Source organism: Phyllobates terribilis, unplaced genomic scaffold, assembly GCF_046119375.1.
Source record: "Phyllobates terribilis strain yellow unplaced genomic scaffold, ASM4611937v1 Scaffold_8__6_contigs__length_399053987, whole genome shotgun sequence".
NCBI lineage: Eukaryota > Metazoa > Chordata > Amphibia > Anura > Dendrobatidae > Phyllobates > Phyllobates terribilis.
The window spans coordinates 15,226,173-15,242,770 of NW_027362768.1; positions in this window are offsets into that span (position 1 = coordinate 15,226,173).

Consider the following 16,598-nt stretch of genomic DNA (forward strand, 5'->3'; position numbering starts at 1 on the left):
CTACTTCTCAAAGAAAGATGTGCCTGCGCTCCACCAGCATGTCGCACACAACATCACCGCTTCTTTGTGAAACTCTGTGTGTGACAGGGTGCATTTCACCACAGACACTTGGACGAGTAGGCATGGACAGGGGCGTTACATGTCGCTGACTGGGCACTGGGTAACTATGGTGACAGCAGGACAAGGGGCTGCTGTCCAAGTCTTGCCGTCCCCACGAGTTGTGCATCAATCCTCTTTATCTCAAAGTTCCTCCACTGCTTCTGCCTCCTCAACCTCCTCTCGGTCCTCCACCTGCACCAAAAGCCTGTCTGGTCATGCCACAAGCTTTCTAACTGCGCAGAAGGGATCCTGCACACCTCCTTACTATGCTGGCAGTAGGGCTCAACGTCATCAGGCGGTTTTTACTTTGAAATGTCTGGGAAATGTGAGTCACACAGCTGAGGAGTTGTGGTCAGCTCTGGAGAAACAATTTAATGAATGGTTGTCTCCACTGGACCAGAAACCAGGGAAGGCCGTGTGCGACAATGCTGCAAACCTGGGTGCGGCCCTTCGCCGGGGCAATGTCACACACGTGCCTTGTATGGCTCACGTGATGAACCTGGTTGTCCAGCAATTTTTAGCCCACTATCCCGGACTAGATGGCCTTCTGCAGAGGGCACGGTCGCTGTGTGCTCACTTCCGCCGTTCGCATCCCGCAGGTCAGCGACTTACATCTCTACAGAAGTCGTTGTGCCTGCCACTTCACCGGCTAAAATGCTATGTGCCTACCCGGTGGAATTCAACTCTGCACATGTTGCAGCGACTGTGGCATCACCGACAAGCCCTGGTGCAATACGTTCTGACATAGAGCCTGGGCCAACGAGATCCAGAGGTGGGGCAAATCACGCTGGAGGAGAGGTCTCAGATCAGGGACCTATGCACCCTTCTGCACAGTTTTGAAATGGCGACGAAGATGTTTAGTGCTGACGATGCCATTATCAGCATAACTATTCCGGTGATTTACATGCTGGAGCACATGTTAAACAGAATTCGGAGTCAGGTGGTGGCACAAGAAGAGGTGGAGGAAGTAGAGGAGGAGGAGTTGTATGCGGAAGGGCTAACATCTGCAAGGTCCAGACGGTCGGCAGCACCAAGGCGGCAGGCATGTGAGGGTGGGGGTGATGGTTTTACCAGGGCGCATGGCAGCAGCCAAACTAGTGAGGAAGGTGCAGAAGCCCAGGAAGCAGTGGAGGACGAACTTATGGAAGACTCATCAGATGAGGGAGACCTTGATCACATTTCTGTTGTGCGAGGTTGGGGGGAGAGGACAGAGGAAGGAAGCATGATTGTTACCTCGCCACCAACACAACAGGGACTTGGTGCTCCTGGATGCGCAAGACACATGAGTGCCTTCTTGCTGCACTACCTGCAACATGACCCTCGAATTGTGAGAATTAGAAATAATCCTGACTACTGGGTTGCCACACTGTTAGATCCCCGGTACAAAAGTAAATTTGCAGAAATTATTCCTGCCATAGAAAGGGATGCACGCATGCAGGAGTATCAGCAGAGACTGTTGCAGAATCTTACATGTGCTTTTCCACAAAACACCAGTGGTGCACGTAGTGAATCTCACAGTTCCAACTTGCCAACCCTGGGACCGTCGAGTGTTCAGCACTCAAACCATAACAGAAACACAGTATCTGCTGGTAACATCAATTTTGCGGAATCATTTCACCACTTTTTTAGCCCATCCCTTGCAAGGCCACAGGAGACAAGAAGTCTGACACATAGTCAACGCCTAGAGACGATGGTACAGGAGTATCTCCAAGTAAACATTGAAGCCATGACTGTGTCGCTGGACCCTTGCTCTTTTTGGGCTTCCAATCTGGATAAATGGCCGGAGCTAGCCACTTACGCCTTGGAGATCTTGTCATGCCCCGCAGCCAGCGTTCTGTCTGAACGTGTGTTCAGCGCTGCTGGTGGTGTGCTGACAGATAAGCTCACGCGGCTCTCCACTGATAATGTAGACAGACTTACGTTCATAAAGATGAACAAATCATGGATCCGAAATGACTTTTCTACCCCTGTGTCATCCTGGGGAGAGTAAAAGCTTGATGATTGGTTAAAATCACCTCACCAACCGTTTTAAGCTTTCAAATTACTAATCATGTTTATCTGTATCTTGGCTGGAAAATAATTTGGGCTTTGTAGCAGTGTGCAGCACTGATTCTAATAGGCCATCTATACTAAGCTCCACCAGATTTAAAATTACTAATCATGTTTATCTGTATCTTGGCTGGAAAATTATTTGGGCTTTGTAGCAGTGTGCAGTACTGATTCTATTAGGCCATGTATATGTGGCACCCCAGGGGTCTGGTTTCCACAGTAACGGCAATGTTATGTCTGAGAGCAGGTGGGAGGTCTCTTGGTCAGGGATCCTGTGCATGCCACACCTCCTGCCCAGTCCTGGGAGGGGAAGAACTTCCCCTATATAAACCTAGGGCTGAGGCAGGGTTAGTGAGTAGAGAAGAAGTAGAGACAGAGAAGCAGATATAGGAAAAGAACATCAGGAGCTCTGTGGGAGCAGTGCTACAAGGAGTCAGGGGCTGGCAGCTGCAGAGCTCGCCCTGACTGAGAAGTTATCACCGGACCCGGAGTCCGAGGCTGTGGGGACTAACTCCTATCCAGCAGCAGAAACCGACCGGCAGGGGATTGCAGGTCCTCTGGCCCAGAAACCCGAAGGCACGGTCACACGCGTGGGACCAGCACCGCTGTCGTGGAGCGGAAGCTACTAGAAGGCCCCGAGTCACCGGCCATACGGGTGAGCACCACACGGTACACTCAGGGACATGGGCTACTTATACCCGCCTCTAGCAAGGTAGCCGGAAGAGTATCGTTAGTTTGGGAGGCCTACAACTCCGCCTGGCCAGGGGAGATCCCATCTGCTCAAGGACTGACCAGGCCCCAATCGCTAGCCAGTACTCCGGGAGGGTCTATCTTTGTCACCAGTAAAGACCCTGAACTACACCGTACCGTCTCCGAGTGGTTCCTGCTACCCCCATCATCCACGTCGGCTGCCCTGAGGCCATACCCCTCCCGTTGGGGGTTATACTATCACGCTGCACAATCCTACCACCGGCCTCAGCGGTCTGCCCTGCAGCAGCAGCTCCTTAGCTGTACTCAACGGGTGGCGTAGTCGTCCAACATCTACCGCTAATACAGCGCCACTTAGTCTGACTCCCTGGGCATGGACCGGATCACCGCCACGAGACTACAACCCTCAAGAGATCCGGCTCCGGGTAAGCTCCCGCGTGCACAACGCAGCGCGACACAGGCCCAGGGGCGCGTCATATACTAAGCTCCACCAGATTTAAAATTAATAATAATTTTTAGCTGCATCTAGCCCGGAAAATAATTTTGGGGCTCCGAGATGCGCAAGACACATAAGTACCTTCTTGCTGCACTACCTGCAACGTGACCCTCAGATTGTCAGAATTCGAAGTAATCCTGACTACTGGGTTGCCACACTCTTAGATCCCCCACACTCTTCGATCAACATTTTCATTTTAATAAAGACCAAAAAAATGGTCATTTTTGAAATTATAAGCATTAGCAGGTTATTAGAAACTGAAATCAAACAGTTTTCAACTCAAAACTTTATTCTAGGTGATGTTACATTTGCACATAGGACCCCTTGTTTGAAAGGAGCTTCTGAACTCTCTCATCCATTGAATTTGTCAGGTTTTGGATGGCTTCTGCTTCAATTGTTTTGCATGAGAACAGAATACCCTCCCAGAACTGTTGCTTAGATGTGAACTGCCTCCCGCCATCATAGACACTCCTTTTGATGATGATCCAGAGGTTCTGAATGGGGTAGAGGTCAGGGGAGCATGGGGGTCACAGCATAAGTTTGTCCCCTTTTATGCCCATATCAGCCAGAGATGCAGATGTGTTATGTGCAGCATGAGACGGTACATTATCATGCATAAAAATGATTTTGCTGTGGAATACACGGTTCTTCTTCTTGAACCATGGCAGGAAGTGCTGTTTGAGAAACTCCACATACATTATGGAGTTCATCTTTACCCCTTCAGGGATCCTAAAGGGGCCGACAATCTCTCTCCCCATGATTCCAGCCCAAAACATTACTCCACCTCCTCCTTGTTGGCGCTGCAGCCGTGTTTGCGTGGGGTGTCCATCAACCAGCCATCCTCCACTCCATCCATCTGGACCATCGAGCGTTGCACGGCACTCATCCGTGAACAAAACAGTTTTGAAATCAGTCTTCATGTAATGTTTGGCCCACTGTAGCCGTTTCTGCTTGTGTGAAGTGGATAGAGGAGGTTGACAGGATGGCGTACGCACACCTGCAAACCTCTGAAGGACCCTGCATCTTGTTGTTCGGGGGACGTTGGAGGCACCAGCAGCTTCAAAAACTTGTCTGCTGCTATGACAAGGCTTTTTTGCCTCTGCTCTTTTAACCTGACGTAATTGCCTGTAGGAAAGAGTCCTCAATTTGCCCTTATCAGCACACACACGTGTGTACTGTGAATCAGCTACATACTTCTTGATTGCCAAGACAATTCATCCTGATCATCGCACAATGTTGATTGTAGTCATGCCTTGACCTAAGCACTCCAGAATTTGTTGCTTCTCAGCGGCCGACAGATCCTATTTTCGTTCCCATTTTGGCAGAAAATGTAGGCTGCTTAATAATGTGGGACAGCCTTCTTAAGTAGTCTTGCCTTTCATTGGACACACCTGCCAAACTAATTAGCACAGGTGTCTGCAATTGCTTACACTGATATAAAGAGCCCTGACACACATCACCATCAATGAGTTTAACTGACAAACACACAAATTCTTCCCTTATCACTCCTAAACACTTTTTGCATAATAATTTGGAACACAGTGTACATGTGCTTTTCCACAAAACACCAGTGGTTCACATAGTGAATCTTACAGTTCTAACTTGCCAACCGTGGTCTGTATGGAGTTGTTCAATAAAGGGCCCAAAATTAAGATAACATAGACGGGAGAGGTCTCTATGAATAGGAATTCCTAAGTATTTGATACCCTGTGAGGGCCAGGCAAAAGGGAAAGTTGGACTGGATGGAATCCTGTATGGATTTTGGGAGGGAGACATCGAGGGCCTCAGATTTCGCTGCATTGATTTTAAAATTTGACCATGTAACAAAGTGATCTATTTCAGCCATAACAGCAGGGATGGATATATGTGATTGAGTGATATATACTAGGACATCATCAGCAAATAGAGAGCACTTGTACTCGGTGCCTCCCACCTCAATCCACCTAATATTGGGGTTATGGCGAATTGATGAGAGCAGGTGCTCCGTCACTAGGATGTATAAGAGAGGGGACAGAGGACATCCCTGCCTTGTCCCATTGGTGATTATGAATGGTGATGAAAATGTTCTGATGCGCCCCCTGGGCCTTGGGACACCCGGAGCCGGACCCTTTTTGGTGGATGCTGGTGGTTGTAGTCTCCGTGGCGGCGACCCGGTTCCGTGGCTCAGGGCGGTCAAACCAGTGGCGGAACTATTTATGTGGTTTTGATGTTTAAACGTCCGACTACGCCACCTGTGGATTGCGGTCACAGGGAACCACCGCTGCAGGGCAGACCGCTGAGGCTGGTGTTGTGGGTGCAGCAGAGCGTAGCATAACTCCCCACGGGAGGAGTATAGCCTCAGGGCAGTGTATGCGGAGGATGGGGGTGATGGTGCAGGGCAGCAACAGTAACGAAACGGAGTCAGTGATGCAGTCCAGGGCCTTTACTCACAGTTCTTATTATCCAGACCACTTCTGCTGCCCACGTCGTACTGTGCTTACGAGGTGAGGGGCTCAGACAACTCCCAGATAACTTTGGAGCGCTTCACAGGACCCCCTTTGTGTGTCCTTTCTTACCAACGCTTCTGTCCGGCTGCCTCGGGCCTCCTCTTGGTAAATTTGGCGCCAGTTTCCCTGACCCTATGTGGTGCCTTCCTAGCGGGTGTAGCGAGGGGCTGCGCCACATAAAATGTCACAGCCTCCGGTTTCTAGCTGAGGGTCGTTTCCCGCCTCCACTAGTTTCGGGGACCGGTCTCCCCCTTTGGCCTGACCCCTCCACGCAGGTGGATTCGGGCGTGCGGTGGCGACTCGCCCGTCCGCACCCCTGGGATCCCTTCGTTCCTTGTTCCTGGAGCCTTCTCCGCTCCTCTTCCTTCCTTCTCCCTCTTCCAGGCCTGGGCCTCTGTTACTAGGCCCGCCTCTGGAGCAGAGCTCATGCAGAGCCCCTGCTCCCTGTCACTTCTGCTCAGACTTCTCTGCACTGAACTAAGATGGTGCCCACCTTTTAGACTTCCTTCTCAATGCACCCAGGAACTGCTTCCTCCCTGCTACTGCACTACAGGGTTCCCCTTCCTCAGTGTTCCCTCCCCCCACTCCAGCCAGGGACAGGGACTGTCGTGCCCATCTCAGAGGCATATTGGTCGCCCTGCCCCACGGCAATGTGGTGTAATGCATGCAGGTGTCGGGGTCCTGATCCACGCTCCATCCTTACCTGAGAGTGAGATATCACACCTCTGGGTGAGGTGCAATACCTCTGTAGCCAACAAGCCCTCGGGGTGCTACAGTTCCATTTATCTTCAGCCTAGGTGACGTATTGCGATACAGGGCCGTGATTTTGGCTATAAAAGGGTCCCCTAGACCCCTACCCCAAGCTTTTTAAGAGAATAATATATGGCGTGCCAGGAGACTCTATGGAATGCTTTCTCAGCATCCAACGAGAGTATCTAATTACAAATTTTTAACTGCATCTAGCCCAGGAAATACTTTGTGCCTAGTAGCAGTGTCTGCTAGTCAGCGGATTATCCCAGCTGTTAAGCAAGCTACACCACCTGTAGTTTGTACACTTAATTTTTTCAAAGGAAATGCTTCGGGACCATGGGATACTCAGTGAAGAGCATCAGGAGGCACCCCAAGGCATAGGGGCTGGGACTGGCGGTAGGACGCCTTGCGGTGGACACCCGAGCTCGATCCTTATAAAAGCTTTTTAACTGCAGCAGCTTTAGTGGACGCTACTGGAGCTGGAATTACGCGGCTGCTGGCATGAGACTTGCCCTCCAATAGATCCTTGTAAAAGGATTTAAAGTGTATTCATTCAAATTAGAGAGACAATTTAAATTAAAAAGCTTAGACCTGCCTCCACCACAGGGGGCTCGCTCGACCCACCAGCGGACAGGCACCAGTATTGGGAGAGGGGGGCTGGCCGTCAGGGTCCACCGCGGCTCTGGCACAAACCAGGCGACACGGAGGTAGCACGGGCAGGAACGGACTGGCCGTGTCGGCTTCTCACTTTTTGGATTTTAGAAGGGCATGACATGCCTATATCTGTGTCTCCCCCTCTTTTTACTCCTCCACCTCTTTTCTTTTCGCATGACTATATGTACTTGTCACTTTTCCAATGCGTTAGTTATGTCTTCTGAGCAGTTTGTCAGCTTTTGAACACCTTTGAAGGTGTTTTCTATGTATTTCTATGTGTTTTTGTTTGCCTGCCATTGGTTTTAACGGTGTTCGAAGGTGTTCGACGAACAGTTCGGCGAACACAAGGGTGTTCGACGAACCGAACCGAACTCGAACACTACGGGGGTGGTTCAACACTACTCTTAAGTCCCAGGGCACAGACGCATATTAGTACATCTAATGTTGTTAAGGGGTTAAAGGGGTTTTCCCGCAAACAAAGTTAATTTTAAAGTTGACTTTAATCAATACATTTTTGAATAATAATAAGTTCCACAATTGGATGTGTTTAAAAAATATATTCCTGTGCTGAGATAATCTTATAAATGTGCCCCTGCTGTGTACTGTGTAATGGCTGTGTGACCGGCTGAAAGTTCTCTTGAAATGACTGTTACAGCTCTCCATAGAACTTTTTGGGTACCAACTGCCAGAAAACTCAAACACTTTTCATTGATATTACTAAGGATTGATAAATAGATCTGTACAGACAAGTAGGATACATTTGATACACAGTGGACAGTGTTTATTATTACTATTAAGGCTCATGCACACAACTGATTTTCTCAGACAAGTGCTATCCGGGCTTTTCCCAGATAGCACTCATACCCATGATATTACATGGGCCTGTGCACAATTTCGATATTTTTCTCGGACCTAGCGGTCCGCGGAAAATATCAAAAACGTCTGAATTTTATCCGAGTGTCAGATCAAAATCGGCAATGCAAGATTATAGATCCATGAAAAAATCAGACTGCATTTATATGGACTGACAAAATTGAGAAGGTGGAGAAACTTTTTTTTTCTCTTCACACCTGAGAAAAACTGGTGCCTCTCTGATCAAACTCCGATCAGAGTCTCTGATCAGAAAAATCAGACCATTTTCCGTGGATGGGAAGATAACGGTCGTGTGACCATAGCCATATACTGTATTTGTGATTCTCTGTTACTTTGCAGAATAAGCTGCTGTGTGGGGACATGAGGCATAACACTATTTAGTTGTATTGTATTACATATATATGGCATTTTTCAGCAGAATTCTTTCTGTGACATCCAACTACGTGTGAGTCTGCAGCAGAAGGAGAGGAGGAAGAGGGTAAAAAAGAGATAAGAGTCAGGGCAGTAGGAGGAGAGTGAAATTATGCTACTGTCTAGGCTCCCTTTACTGCCCACTACCTAACCCTAAGCACTTGGTGCAGAGCACTAGATATACTGCTTGAGAGTGTAAAGTATTCCTTAGTTCTCCTGGTCAAAAAACTGGTGTTTTATGTTAAAAAGGCAAATGTAAAATATGAATATGCTATTTTACCAAACTGAGCCTTAGGGTAAAAAAGAGCAGTGTGTTTTATGTAATTGGACTAATTAAATGACTTATTGTGCAGTTCAGTACAAGTCTTGCAAACCAGCATAGCTATAAGTATCATAGAAGGTAGCAGACATACCTGGATCCTGAGAAGAAGACAGCAGTATTATAAGTGTCATATGGTAAGTGGGTGGGATAGGAGTTAAAAAGTTATGCTTCTGACCTCCCTACTTTAGGAGCAGTAGTGCCGGTCCTTCCTCTAGACTCCCTATACATAGGACATCCAGCTTCCCTACTCCAGCTAATCAGGTCATTTAACTCAGTGGTCCCCAACCTTTTTTGCACAAGGGACCGGCTTGAAGCAAGATCATTTTTCCATGGCCCAGCAAGGAGGGGGTGGGGTGGGCGGGGCTTTGGTCATATGGGGGCGGGGTAGTGGAGGGATTTGGAGTTTAGTGCATACTTATCATATAGTGTAGACCAGGTCCCCGCCAGGAGCTATGCCAGGAGCCCCACATAATGTGCTGTGCCAGGAGCCGCATCACTGAGGCCCCATCACGCCCTGCAGCAGGACAGGGCAGCTGTCCTGACAGCTGCTGTTCAGCTGCATTTACTTCATCCCAGGGGCGGACACAGACTGTAGTGGGCCCCTGTGCAAGAAATTTTTGGGGGCCCCCCCCGCCCTTCATAAGGCAACAAAGTTATGTAAACATAACCCCCCCATGTGCATCTCTCACCCCCCCATGTGCAGCTCACCCCCGTGCATCTCTCATCCCCCTCCGTGCATCTCTCATCCCCCTCCGTGCATCTCTCATCCCCCTCCGTGCATCTCTCATCCACCCCCCGTGCATCTCTCATCCCCTCCGTGCATCTCTCATCCCCTCCGTGCATCTCTCATCCCCCCCGTGCATCTCTCACCCCCCCGTGCATCTCTCACCCCCCCGTGCATCTCTCATCCACCCCCCGTGCATCTCTCATCCCCCCGTGCATCTCTCACCCCCCCCGTGCATCTCTCATCCACCCCCCGTGCATCTCTCATCCCCCCGTGCATCTCTCACCCCCCCGTGCATCTCTCACCCCCCCGTGCATCTCTCATCTCTCCCCTCCCTCCCATGTGCATCTCTCATCTCTCCCCTCCCCCCATGTGCATCTCTCATCTCTCCCCTCCCTCCCATGTGCATCTCTCATCTCTCCCCTCCCCCCCATGTGGATCTCTCATCTCTCCCCTCCCCCATGTGCATCTCTCATCTCTCCCCTCCCCCCAATGTGGATCTCTCATCTCTCCCCTCCCCCATGTGCATCTCTCATCTCTCCCCTCCCCCCCATGTGGATCTCTCATCTCTCCCCTCCCCCATGTGCATCTCTCATCTCTCCCCTCCCCCCATGTGCACCTCCCATTCCCCCCACTCCTAGTTAATTGTATTTAAAAAAAAATAAAACTTGTTATACTTATCCCCATGCGATCCCTGCAGAATCCTGGCGCTCGTCCAAATCGCTGACACCAGGTTCTCCTGACTTCCGGCCATGTGACAGCGCCGTCACATGACCGGAAGTCAGGGGAATCATGAAGGTGCTGCCGCAGCAGCGCAGCGCTAAGATGTCCCGGAGCCGGCGCTTAGCATGCGGCCGGGGGCCCCATGAGGAGAGAGACGCACAAGAGGGGGGCTCCGAGGGGGCTCCTACCGGCCGGGCCCCATACTGGAGTCAGGGCAGTCATGCCCTGATGGCGGCCCTGCTGGAGGCTGGAGGGGCCCCCTCTCCCCGCGGACCGGCTGAAAAACCCCAACGGCCCGGTCCTGGTCCGCGGACCGGCGGTTGGGGACCTCTGATTTAACTGACTCACCGACCAGCAAGTCTATTCAGTGGCACAATACATAGGCTTGCTCGGTAGACAATAGTTAGTCGTTGGGCCCTATTTAAAGAGGATTTGTCATTAGATTTCACAATACAAACTGAATACATTATTAAATAAATCTAATAGATCCAATGAGGCTGGTGTACTTACTTTGAATATCTATGTCAGAATGTCACTACATTGCTTTGTAAATGTTTCCGTGCTGAATATTAAACTTAACATTTTATAAATCCAGCTTGAACCAGACTTAAAAAATGCTCATCTGAAAATTATACAAGCATTCTAATGTGGGTTTTCAAAGTAAATACACAAGTCTCATCAGATCGAAGGGATCTATTTAATATTGTATAAAGTTTTTATTATCAATTCTAATGATAGATTCACTTTAAGTTTATGGTGTCCTCTGCCTATAGCTGTAAGGGTTGTAGTGGTAGCAGGCATACCTAGGCCCCGCTCCCTGATAAGCAGCATTATAAATGGCACATGGTAAGCGGGTGGGAGAGAAGTTCCAGAGTTATGCTTCCCAGCTCTTTATATGTTGGATGTTCACACAGAAGAGCTGCTTAAAGGTCATGGCTACAACATAACCATGAATTCAAACTATGGATCAGACCATCAAAGTATGTAGTTCAGACAGAAGTTGTAGGGCAAAGCTCTCGCTGCTGGAAATTCTGCATGATAATGGCTTGTCCCATCATGAACCACAGAAGTTCTTAGTAGGAAACAATGACTTGATCATACACAACTAGTCCAAACGAGACTCACTCCATTGTGGCAATAAACTAATCCAGTCGGCACTCGAAAATGTTGTGGTGCTTCGTGGAAAGCAATGATGACCAGTAAACTGCTCATATTTGATTCATACAAAAGCCTCATGCATGTTATGTTCTGCTACCAAAGCTAAGGAAAGAGAGGAGATCTGTCCCTACTATAGGACTCAGCTGAATCCCTACGATGTAACAGGGAACCTGATCCTGCGATCAGACCTGCTAAAGTCCTAATCTAGTCTGTACGGAGACCTATAGATGTGGGGAGGGAATCCCTACAAGTACTAAGGACTGGGAGGAATATGGGACACCTCCTAACAGAAATAGTAGCAGACAGACGAACAAACAAAATAGATAGAACATAGAGGTCCGTAGACCAAGCAAACTAACAGAGTTAAATACAGAGCACAGGCTAGCTAGAAAGTAGATATACAATGAAGTCCAGCAAAGCCAGAAGGGCGGAGCAGGATTAAATAGGCCAACAAGGTCATGTGACCAGCAAAGGAAAAAAAACCTAACAGCAAGGTTCTAACAGTACCCCCCCTTCTAAGAGGATCCTCCGGATCCCCTAGGACCAGGCTTATCAGGAAATCTCCTGTGAAACGCTCTGATAAGTCTGGACGCGGAAACATCATCTGACCTCACCCAAGAGTTATCCTCGGGTCCGAAACCTTTCCAGGCCACAAGATACTGCAAACTACCTCTATACCGTCTAGAGTCAAGGATGCGAGAAATTTCATATTCCCCGTCCTCCACCACCGGAGGAACAGAGGCAGAGGCGTCACCATCCGACACAACAGCTTTTTTTAACAGAGAGACATGAAAGACCGGATTAATTCTCCAGGAGGTAGGAACCTCCAACCTAACAGCAGATTGGTTGACAACCTGAAGCACCTTAAAGGGCCCTACAAACTTGGGACCCAATTTCTTAGAAGGAATCCTCAACCGCAGATTCCTAGAGGACAACCAAACCATGTCACCAACAGCGAACAAAACCTCCTGTCGTTTCCTATCAAAGTAGTCTTTAGATTTTCTGTTGGCCTCCTGAAGATTACCACGCACATCCGTCCAAACTCTTTCCAAATCACCGGAAAAATTCTCCTCCTCAGGCACGGCAGATCCCAACTTGGAGAACGACCCAAACGACGGATGTCTCCCAGAACAGCAAAAAAAAGGCGAACAACCAGCAGAAGAAGATGTATGATTGTTCAGAGCAAATTCGGCAAGTGGCAGAAACTCAGACCACCCCTCTTGATTGTCTGCCACAAAACAACGCAAGAACTGCTCAACATCCTGGTTTTTCCTTTCTGTCTGGCCATTAGATTCAGGATGATATCCGGACGAAAACGACAAATGAATTCCCAACCTGTCACAAAAGGCACGCCAAAAACGAGCCACGAACTGAGGACCCCTATCAGAAACAATGTCAGTAGGAACGCCATGAAGTCTGACAATTTCCTTGACAAAGGCCTTAGCGAGAGTTTTAGCGCAGGGCAGTTTGACGAAGGGAACCAAGTGACACATCTTGCTAAAACGGTCCACGACCACCCAGATGACAGTAAAACCCTCAGAGGGGGGAAGGTCAGTTATAAAGTCCATAGCCAAATGTGTCCAAGGAGCACTGGGGACCTCCAAAGGACAAAGCAACCCCGCAGCAGGAGTATGTGAGGACTTAGATCTAGCACATATAGTACATTGGCGCACCCACTTAATGACTTCCTTCTGCCATCCAGGCCACCAAAAACTGCGACCCACCAGTCTCTTAGTCTCAGAGATTCCGGGATGACCTGCCAACCGAGATTCGTGACACTCAACAAACAAATCTCTCCTAAAGGTCCCAGGCACAAACAACCTCCCATGAGGAGTGTTAGATGGGGCATTCTCCTGAGCTTTAAGAATCTCATCTTCCAAAACGGAGTCTAAAGCAGCTATCACAACACCTTCTTGTAAAATGTTTTCCTCTTTCTCAGCACCGACTATGGGAGAAAAACTGCGAGACAAGGCATCCGCCTTAACATTCTTAGTACCAGGGATGTAAGTAACGGAGAAATTAAACCGCGAGAAAAACAGTGCCCACCTAGCCTGACGGGCATTCAGGCGCTTGGCAGCATCAAGATATATCAGATTTTTATGATCCGTAAGAACCTGAACGGGAAATTCCGCACCTTCCAAGAAGTGGCGCCAGTGTTCAAATGCGAGTTTAATAGCCAATAATTCCCGATTACCAATATCGTAATTCAGTTCAGTCTCCGAAATTTTTTTTGAAAAAAAGGCACAGGGATGTAATCCATCCCCGTTATCCTGAGACAATACTGCGCCAACCCCCACAGAGGAAGCATCAACCTCAACCAAAAACGGCCTAGTAACATCAGGCTGCATAAGGATGGGAGCAGAGGTGAACCTCGCCTTGAGATACACAAAAGCTTCAATGGCCTCAGAAGACCACTGAACTGCATCAGCACCTTTCCTGGTGAGATCAGTCAGAGGTTTGACAATACTAGAAAAAATTTTTATGAATTTTCTGTAGTAATTGGCGAAACCCAAAAACCTCTGTATCGATTTCAAACCAATAGGCCTAGGCCATTCCTGCACAGCCTGAACCTTAACCGGATCCATCTCAAAACCTTTGCTGGAGATAATGTAGCCCAAAAAACTAATTCTCTGTACAGCGAACTCACATTTCTCCAGCTTAGCAAAAAGCGAATTGTCCATTAATAACTGTAATACCTCACGCACGCTCCGCCAATGAGACTCCAGATCTGGCGAATAAATCAAAATGTCATCCAAATACACAACCACATTTTTACCGATCAAAGGTCTAAGGATGTCATTAATCAGATTCTGAAAAAATGCAGGAGCATTAGTAAGACCAAAAGGCATAACCAGATTCTCAAAATGACCCACAGGAGTGTTAAAAGCAGTCTTCCATTCATCACCCTCCTTCATGCGCAACAGATTGTATGCCCCCTTAAGGTCAATTTTAGAGAACCACTTGGCCCCCAATAACTGGTTAAACAGATCAGGAATCAATGGCAGTGGGTAAGGATTGCGTACCGTAATTTTGTTAATCTCACGAAAATCCAGACAAGGACGTAAACCGCCGTCCTTTTTTTTTACAAAAAAAAATCCAACCGCCACAGGAGACTTAGAGGGCCTAATGTGACCGGCGGCCAAACTTGTCTGTATGTATTCCTCCAAAGCCTTCCTCTCAGGAATAGTAAGGTTAAATAAACGACTTTTAGGAAGAGTCGCTCCAGGGACAAATTCAATAGAACAATCATAGTCTCTATGGGGAGGCAAAACCTGCGATTCCTTCTCAGAAAAAACTCTCCAAAAATCCTGAATAGGTACAGGTAATTCTCCCCTATCCAAAGCTGCAATACGCCCGTTACAACACTTGTCATAACATTTATGGCTCCAGGATTTAATTTCACTGGTAGACCAATCCAGTACAGGATTGTGAAATTTTAACCAGGGCAAACCCAATATTACTGGAGAAGGCAAGTTATTCAACACTACCAAATCCAATTTCTCATGGTGAACACCATTAATAGTGAGAGGAAATTCACTGACCTTGAGAGTAATATTCTTCAAAGGGGAGCCATCCACAGAAACCACAGCAATGGGGGATGATAAAGGTTCAGGTTTTAAATTGAGTTTTTCCACGAATCCCCCATCAATTACATTCAGTGTAGACCCGCAATCAACAAACACCCGAAATTCCATTAATTTTTCCTGAGCAATCGTGGAAGCAGCTAAAAATATACCCTTGGAATTTAAACAGGCAATACGGGCGTGACTGACCATTTTTTTTTCTTTCTTCATACGAAGCTCACAGCCTTTAATCAAATGACCAGATTTTCCGCAATAGAAACACAAGCCTTCCGAAAAACGACGGTCTTTTTCTTGAGAGCGAGGTGCCACCGATCCAATCTCCATCGGTTCACCACTGTTAGTACACACATTATCATAACCAGAAACTGACATAGCAGAGGATTTGCTCTCATTAACCCTAGCACGCAGTCTTCTATCCACCCGTATAGCTAATTGCATAGCCTGTTGCAAATCCTCAGGTGTAGGATAAGCAATTAGCAGGTCTTTAACCCTTTCACTGAGCCCAGCAAGAAATAGACTTTTCAGAGCAGAATCGTTCCACCCTGTTTGAGTGGACCAACGACGAAAATGAGTACAATATTTTTCGACATTACCTGATCCTTGTTTTAAACGTCTCAACTCAGTCTCAGCTGATGCCACACGGTCAGGATCATCATATAATAGTCCTAAAGCAGAAAAAAAACTATCCACTGATCTGAAGCATGTATCACTAGGTTGCAAAGAAAAGGCCCACTCCTGAGGCTCTTTGCGCAAAAGTGACATTATGAACCCTACGCGCTGGGATTCATCCCCAGAGGACTTGGGTCTCAAACGAAAATACAATAAGCAAGCATTTTTAAATGAAAAAAATTCTCGATGTTCACCAAAAAATAAATCCGGCAAACATACCTTAGGCTCCAAGAAATATGCTCCAGGACAGTTACTCACGTGCTGACGGAGCTCGGCCACTTCCAGAGAGAGTCCCTGCAGGTGTTTAGCCAAATCCTGAACCGACACCATGATGGAACAAAAAAAAAAAAAAAAAAAAAATCTTTCCTTAGAGAATTTGCAGGCTGGACTTACTGTTATGTTCTGCTACCAAAGCTAAGGAAAGAGAGGAGATCTGTCCCTACTATAGGACTCAGCTGAATCCCTACGATGTAACAGGGAACCTGATCCTGCGATCAGACCTGCTAAAGTCCTAATCTAGTCTGTACGGAGACCTATAGATGTGGGGAGGGAATCCCTACAAGTACTAAGGACTGGGAGGAATATGGGACACCTCCTAACAGAAATAGTAGCAGACAGACGAACAAACAAAATAGATAGAACATAGAGGTCCGTAGACCAAGAAAACTAACAGAGTTAAATACAGAGCACAGGCTAGCTAGAAAGTAGATATACAATGAAGTCCAGCAAAGCCAGAAGGGCGGAGCAGGATTAAATAGGCCAACAAGGTCATGTGACCAGCAAAGGAAAAAAAACCTAACAGCAAGGTTCTAACAATGCAGTGACGAACTTTGGCCTACTCTGAGCCTTTTTCGTCACATGTATGATCCTTTAATTTTAACAAAATATGAAC